Source organism: Vespula vulgaris, chromosome 13 (assembly GCF_905475345.1).
Source record: "Vespula vulgaris chromosome 13, iyVesVulg1.1, whole genome shotgun sequence".
NCBI lineage: Eukaryota > Metazoa > Arthropoda > Insecta > Hymenoptera > Vespidae > Vespula > Vespula vulgaris.
Window position 1 is genome coordinate 5331679 of NC_066598.1, and position 7735 is coordinate 5339413.

General features: G+C 31.6%; 2 long non-coding RNA genes across 2 annotated transcripts; one reads left to right on the plus strand and one right to left on the minus strand.

Annotated features, from left to right (window-relative positions):
• Window positions 1–515: 515 nt before the first annotated feature.
• On the minus strand, window positions 516–1486 carry LOC127068554 (uncharacterized). Its single transcript, XR_007782974.1, has 3 exons — window positions 1408–1486; window positions 1223–1300; window positions 516–615 (listed from the first exon to the last, which is right to left on the minus strand). It is a non-coding gene; the product is annotated as an uncharacterized LOC127068554 (long non-coding RNA).
• Window positions 927–4269, plus strand: LOC127068552 (uncharacterized). Its single transcript, XR_007782972.1, has 3 exons — window positions 927–1012; window positions 1169–1529; window positions 1605–4269. It is a non-coding gene; the product is annotated as an uncharacterized LOC127068552 (long non-coding RNA).
• The last annotated feature ends 3466 nt before the right edge of the window (window positions 4270–7735 follow it).

The window sequence follows — 7735 nt, forward strand, 5'->3', positions numbered from 1 at the left end:
GAGTGATATTAATTATCGACATTACTGATTAAGATATTAAGTCAGGGAAAAAAGTTTCTTTTTATTTTCCTATTTTGCATTTTAATGCAAAAGCGGTTACGATTTACGATTGTTTAGAGTATAGATCATAATTAATAGTTTGAACGGACGGCAACGGTTGAATCTCCCCTTCCATAGGTCATGATCAATTTCACCCAGAATTGTGCTTCATGGATCCTTTCAAGAATGCTTCAGTTCCGTTCCGTTCCGTTTTAGTAACGATTTGCAAATAAAAATATGATCCATTAAATGTTTCATTAATTAATCATGCGGCACACAAACATTGGATTTTTATTCTTCTTCAATGATTTATGTCTGTTTTGTGTACAGTTGGTTCCTTGACAGCATCATTTGCATCACTTACATGATACCATCTATATTGGAAACGTTTGATACAGCTTTGTGCAACGTCCATTGATAACGGATTGGTCAATAAATGTCAGAAATTTCTTTAAGAGCCGGAGTGGCATCATTATCTCTCTTGTAATAAAATATTCAAATGTATCTTCTTCGTTCTTCGATTCGACCTTGCTCGAAATACTTGATGGAAGCTCGCCTTTCGATAATCGCGCGGCACTATTGCCAAATTAATTGTTTAACATTAACAAAATTATATCGGATGTCATTATTCATTAGCCAGTAGAATGCTAGGAAACATTTGAATAAGGAATGTGACGCAAAAGGGTAGAAGAACTAGGTTTCAACAATTATTGTCAGTTATAATCTTACATAACTGGGATGGTTGCTTTTGTACTGATTTCTACTGTTAATTTTATTATTGTTTTTTCTCGCGACTATTATTTATGTATATAATTTAAGATTAGAAACTAGTGCGATTTAATGTTAATATTGTCATCTGCCGACAAGTTGAAAGATATGGAAGATAAGTGTAACTCCGGGGAATCGCACGGTGCAAAAACCAAAGAACCGGATTTTCTTTTAACAAGCAACACTTACAAATCTATTAAAGAAGGTTAGTTAATTTTTATATTATTACACATTACTTCACATATTTATAACCTCTATTAATTTCTTCTTATTATAAAAGGAAAAGTTGCTACTGAAAATTTGGGATAATTCTGAAGAATAAGAAAGTCTTCCTGATATCTGTTATTATATTTTGTTACAGACAGTTATTAAACAAGGAAGAAAAAGAAGCTATAGGCGAAGCGTATATACGCACCGAAAGAATAAAAAAATGATGATGCTGTGACAGATGAATATCTAGAAAGTAGAGCGTCTTTTGTAGGATCAAGTCTTTCTGTAACAATTAGAGTATCTAAGCCTCCAAAAATTATCGGTATTTTTCCTTCGAATTTATTTCCATTTTAAACTATTCATTAACTTTTGTAAATCAAATATACCTACGTTACATATTAGATGTTGCCGACGGTTTGACAAACTTGGTTCTTCAAAAACGACTAGTCTACCCTATGCAGGATTTACATGTCAATCTATAATCCTTCTGGAAACACGTCTATTGAAAATAAGTCTATTGAAAATGTTTAAGATCAACCGCTTGTACGGCAATGGCGTAATATATATTCGCAATTGAATTATTTCAGGATTTACGAAGAGATACGACAAGACTTGCCACAGCCAAAGGTGCATCAATCGCTTGTGTAGATGCCTCTCACAAGAGAAAGACTGGTCATTTTGGTCAATCAAGGACCAATGGGCCAGATTTTCTTTCACCAAACACTTTCCTATGTATTAAAGAAAGATAGTTTTTATTTCACATCGTATGCTTTATATATCTATAACCTTTATCAATTTCTTTTTATTATAGAAGTAAAAGTTACTTCTGTGAGAGAATTACAAAGCTTCCTAATTTCTGTTATTATATTTTATTACAGACAGTTCTTGATCGAAAAGAAAAAGAGTTTATACGCGAAGCGCGTGGCGTACCGGAAGTGTAAAGAAATTGTGAGGCTGCGACAGATGAATGTCAAGAAAGTTGATCGTCTTTTGTAGGACCAAGTCTTTCTGTAACAATTGGAGCACTTAAGCTTGCAAAAATTATCGATATGTTTCTTTCGAATTTATTTGTATTTTAAACTATGCATTAAATTTTGGAAATCTAATATACCTATGTTACTTGTTTGGTGTTGCCGGAGGTTTGACAAACTTGCTTTTTCAAAAGTGACGAACACAATCAACCACTTGTATGGCAATGGTGTAATGTATATTCGCAATTGAATTATTTCAGGATTTACAAAAAGAAACGGCAAGACTTGCCAAAGATGCATCAACTCCTGTAGTGATATCGATGCTTCTCAGAAAGGTACGAATGATAATATTGATATAATATTGAATAAAGAACCAGGGGAACAATTATTAGAAATGTTCCAACTATTAGAGAAAGATATATAAAAGCTATAAAAGCAACTCTACTTTCTAGATATTAATTATTTCAGATTCTCCTTTTTTTTTTTATTCCTCTGGCACATCACGCGTTTCGCATATAGCTTCTTTTCTTCTACGCATAATAACTCCGCTAGTGAGCATATATAATGACAAAATGAAATAGATGATAACCTTGAATTGTATGCACGAGGAATAGTCCCGCGTAGACACAGTAATAACCGTAAGAGTAGAGTAGTCGGTGGAAAAGCAACGATGTCAGATACGCATAATTGTAATTTAAAAAAATGGGTGAAACCTAATTGTCATTCCATTTTATATGTCCCTACCTTATTTAGGTCGAGTTAATTCGGGAAAAATGTTTCTTCGTATTCCTATATTGGCTGATGACATTATTCCGGGTTCATAACTTTAGTAATGTCCAACAATCAATTTTTATCAAGCGCTTTATCAAGCGGTTATCAAGCGCCGCGCCTTTGAAAGTTGAGTTTTTGTGGAATATTTTTCGAGAGGTTTTTTCGAATTCGTGTATTTGTTTAAAAGTTATCACGCCTTATAAGTGAGATAGAACAAAGAAGATGTATTTTGAAATTTTATTACGAGGAAAAGAATAATGCCAATCCAACTCTTGAAAAAATTTAGAATCGATGCGTTATAAATGGACATCGCACATGGTTACATCAAACGTTTCCAATACGGAAGATATGATGTAGTGGTGCAAGACATAGACTAGGAACCAACCATCGGTCACAAAACAGTTCTACATCATTTGAAGAATGCTGGATATATAAAGATATCCAATGTTCATGTTCCATATGATCAAATAGTGAAGCGTTTAATGGATTTCTGTCTGCGAATCGTTATTAGGACCTAACGAAACCGATGCGCTCTTGAAACGGGCCATTATGTACGATAATCTATGAAAAGGATCATGATCCATGGAAGGAGAATCAACCGTTGTCGCGCCGTTCAAACTATTGATCATAATCTCTTCTCCAAACAATCGCAAAATGATTTGCTTTTGCATTGAAATACGAAGAAACCTTTTCCTCTAACTTAATATCTTGATTAGTAATGTCATTGGTTGATATCATTCCTTTATGGAAATTAATTCGAATTATTTCAGTAATATAGTCAAAGGTATTTATCTTGCTTAACAATGTGAATGAATGACATTACTGATAGGATCATTATATTACATATAGATTATCATACACGTAATTAATTATATCTAATTAAATGTTATAATAATAATAAATATATTTCAATAAACGATTTATCGATATTCTGTGTAGCAAAACTGATTAGAGAATTAACCTGAGGTATCAGGTTAATTCGAGCTTTTAATCAAGATTTTTGAGTCAATGAAATTAAGATCAAATTCTGTGGCAGATTGAAAATATTCAAATGTCGTAGATAATTGAAGGAATAGCAAATATCGACTAACATTTCAGTTTGCAGTTATAACACCGACATCGCGTAGATTTACGCCCGTTACAGACAGATATCACTCACTCGGAATAAATATGAAATGGATCGTTACAATTTCCCAATGCATGTTTATTTGTTTTTTCCTTCTTTGTCTTTTTTCTCCCTTTAATCTCTTTCTTTTAATTCCTTTTCTGTTTTCCTTTGTTCTGATTTTAATTTTTTTTTAATTTTCTTTTCCTCTTTTAGATTTTAATCTTTCTTTTGATTCTAATTTATTTTGTAATCTTTTTCGTTTTTTTCTTTTTGGTAGTAATTTCTTTTTCTTCTTTTTCAATTCTAACTTTTCTTTCTTTTCTTTTTATTTTAATTTATTTTTTAATTTTTCTTTAACCCTTCGCACTCGGATGTTCCCCCAGAACGATCAGAAAACGAGGAATTTTTATAAATAACGATATCAATGATATGTTTGATATGTATGATATAAACAAATTCCTTCAAAACTTATCGTATTATCGAGAATATTATAAGGAACAAAATACTGATTTTTTTGCACAAGTATATGTTCTACAACGTTTGCAAATTCGTCTAAATTAAATATGAGTAAATCATTCGAAACTCCGAACGTCCGAGTGAGCGCCGAATGCAAAGGGTTAATTTAAACTTTTTGCTAAATATTTACATCTGTATTATAAACGTTATGGGTACAGGTCCGTTATAGTTATTCATTAATATTAATACATACAAACATATACAACTACATGTACATATGTATGACCATCCAATGTAGCCAAACTTTATAATGTCGAAACTAAAGGTGCTAATTTTGTTTCTGACGTATCCACTTATATGTGAGTACTTACACGTAATTTAAAAAATGTTTTAAACCAAACTCCTTCAGCATGTGAGTAAGGGTCGAAGTGAAACAAAAATAAAATGAAAGAAGAAAACGAATACGAGAAAGTATACGGAAATAGTATGAGAATAAGTGAGATGGATCGTTAACTTCACTTATTTCATTACGTTTTCGTTCTTCCAGTTCATAGAAGAAAAAGGAAGAGCGAAAGAGATACAGCAGAGTATAGAGACAATCAAAATTAATAGTATTCAATAAATGTTTTCATTAGTATTTGTAGTTAAATATCAGTACGTGGTATAAATGGTTAATATATAATAAATAGTAAAATGTCGTGTCAGTGTTGCGTCAGGATTTATTGTAAATTCTCATCTACCTTTTTAGAATAATAATAAATTATTACGCCCACAATTGTTTCAATTAAAATTCTTATAGTTTTTGTATCAATCGGTTTAATACCTACCACTTATACCACGTATTGATAATTCATTATTAATGATGACCATTAATTTATTTAAATTACCGATTAAAAATGTTGAAAAATATTCATCTAATAATTAGAAACTTTAATTAAAATAGAAATAGAACTTTGCTTTTGTCGTGTGATATCGTGTGATACGCACGATCAGGTTTATTTTCTTTTTTGTGAAAGGAATGAACGTCTTTTGATTTTTTAATTACCTACCTCCTGCTCTAGAAGTATCACATATTTCGTTTGAATCGTAATCGATACAATATCATGAATTCTTTTGATATCAATATTTAACGTGAAACCGTAAAGTACTGATACAAGCGACGATTAATTCCATAAATGCTTGTAGGTGTCGTTATCTGATTGTTTGCGTCTTTGAACTTATGCGTAAAGAAAGCAGTGCTTTTGTATAAAAACAATTTTGCAAATATGGAGAGAAAAGGAATAGAAAGCTTCTTGCGGAAAGGACGATATTTTAAAATCTTGTTTAATCCCTTCGATCATTTCGAGACTATACGAATTTGTAGATATTAGAGTTTAGTCGTTCAGTAAATCCTCCGACCAACTTAAAACGTCATACGTCGAGTTTGTGATGTATCAGACGATTCGTAGGACACGTAGGATACGAGGTAATTCGCGCTTTATCAATGGTTAAGCTAACTCGAAATGATTTTCCGCGTAACAAAAGAAAAAATCTTTTGCGTTTGATTTCTGAAGAAAGGAAGATAAGGCTACGCCACGCGGAGATGACATATCGTTTGAAAAAAACAAACGAACGAATACGTATCAGGAAATTCTACCGACCTGGTTTGTATTCATTCTCAGTGATATCTGCGTGTGATGTCCGTAAATCTATGTGATGGTGTTACAAGTGTAAACTGAAATTATAGTTGACATTTCCCATTCCTTCAATTCATAACATTTGAATATTTTTAGTGTGTCACAGGATTTCAAATTAATTTCGTTAACTTAAAAATCTTGATTAAAAGTACGAATTAACCTGATACCTCAGGTTAATTCTCCATTCAGTATTAAGACACATAAATATACATTCCAGGCAAATTTATTAAAAGTTCGACTAAAATTTTGTGTAAAATTTATTATATCGGATATTGAAATATATTTATTATTGTATTCTTTAATTGCTAATAGTTAATTGCGTATAACTCAATTTTTAGATAATATAATAATCATATCAGTAATGTCATTCACTCGTTAAACGATATACTTTACTGGCTACATTATCGCAATAATTCGAGTCAATTTCCGTAAAAGATTGATATTAATCAATGACATTACTAATCGAGATGTTAAGTTAGGGGAAAAGGTTTCTTCGTATTTCAATGCAAAAGCGAATCATTGTCCGATTGTATAGAGTAGAGATTATGATCAATAGTTGGAACGGGTGGCAACGATCGATTCTGGTTCCATCGATCATGATACTTTCCGTACATTATTGAACATAATTGGCGGTTTCAAGGATGCTTTGGTTTCGTCAGGTGTTGGTAATGATTCGCTGACAGAGATACGATCCATTAAATGCTTCACGATTTAATCACGCGAAACACAAACATTGGATCGTTTTTATATCCAACCTTCTTCAAACGATATAAAACTGTTTTGTGATCGATGGTTAGTTCCTTGTCGACATCAGTCGCACCACTTACATCATACCTTCCATATAGAAAACGTTTGATGTAGCTATGTACGACGTCCATTGTTAACGCATCGGTCGATAAATATTACAAATATTTTTAATAGCTGGAGCGGCATTATTATCCACCTTGTAATAAAATTTCAAAATATGTCTACTTTATTCTACCTTATTTATAAGGCATAATAACTTTTAAATATATAAACACATACAAATCATGACCTTTCTAAAGATATGAAAACTCTATGAAAACTCTATGAAAATTCAACTTTCGAACGCGCGGTACGATCGACAAATGGATTGTTTGACATTGCTAAAGTTATGGGGCCGATAGAAAACGAAGAAACATTTTTACCTCGATCTAAATATGAAAGTGATACGTAAAATGGAATGACAACTACGTTTCACCGATTTTTGTAAATTACAATTTTACGTATCTGAAATTGTTGCCTTTCTACTGACCTCTACCATTAACTTTATTACTGCGTTTTCGTGTAACTCTTATTTGTCTATACAATTTAAAGTTAAAAATTAGTAATGTTTAATATTAATATTGTCACCAGCCGACGAGTTCGAAGATTTAGAACATAAGTTCAACTACAATCGGATGGTGGAAGAACCAGAGAACCGGACTTTCCTTCATCAAACACTTCCAAATCTTACATTGTAATGTATATCTAGCTTGTGATATAGTATAATATAGTATTGTATATACATATATGTATATATATATGTCTATAATACATTTATTATTTAATCAAAAAAAGAATACAACAGTATCGAAGAAAGAAGATAAAAAATGATGAATTAAACCAAATAATAAATTCGACTTTAAAATCTGTTCATTAAACTTGTTAACAAATATTTATAACGACATTGATCCATAAATCACGAAGATACGAAAATATAGTTGTTTAGTGAT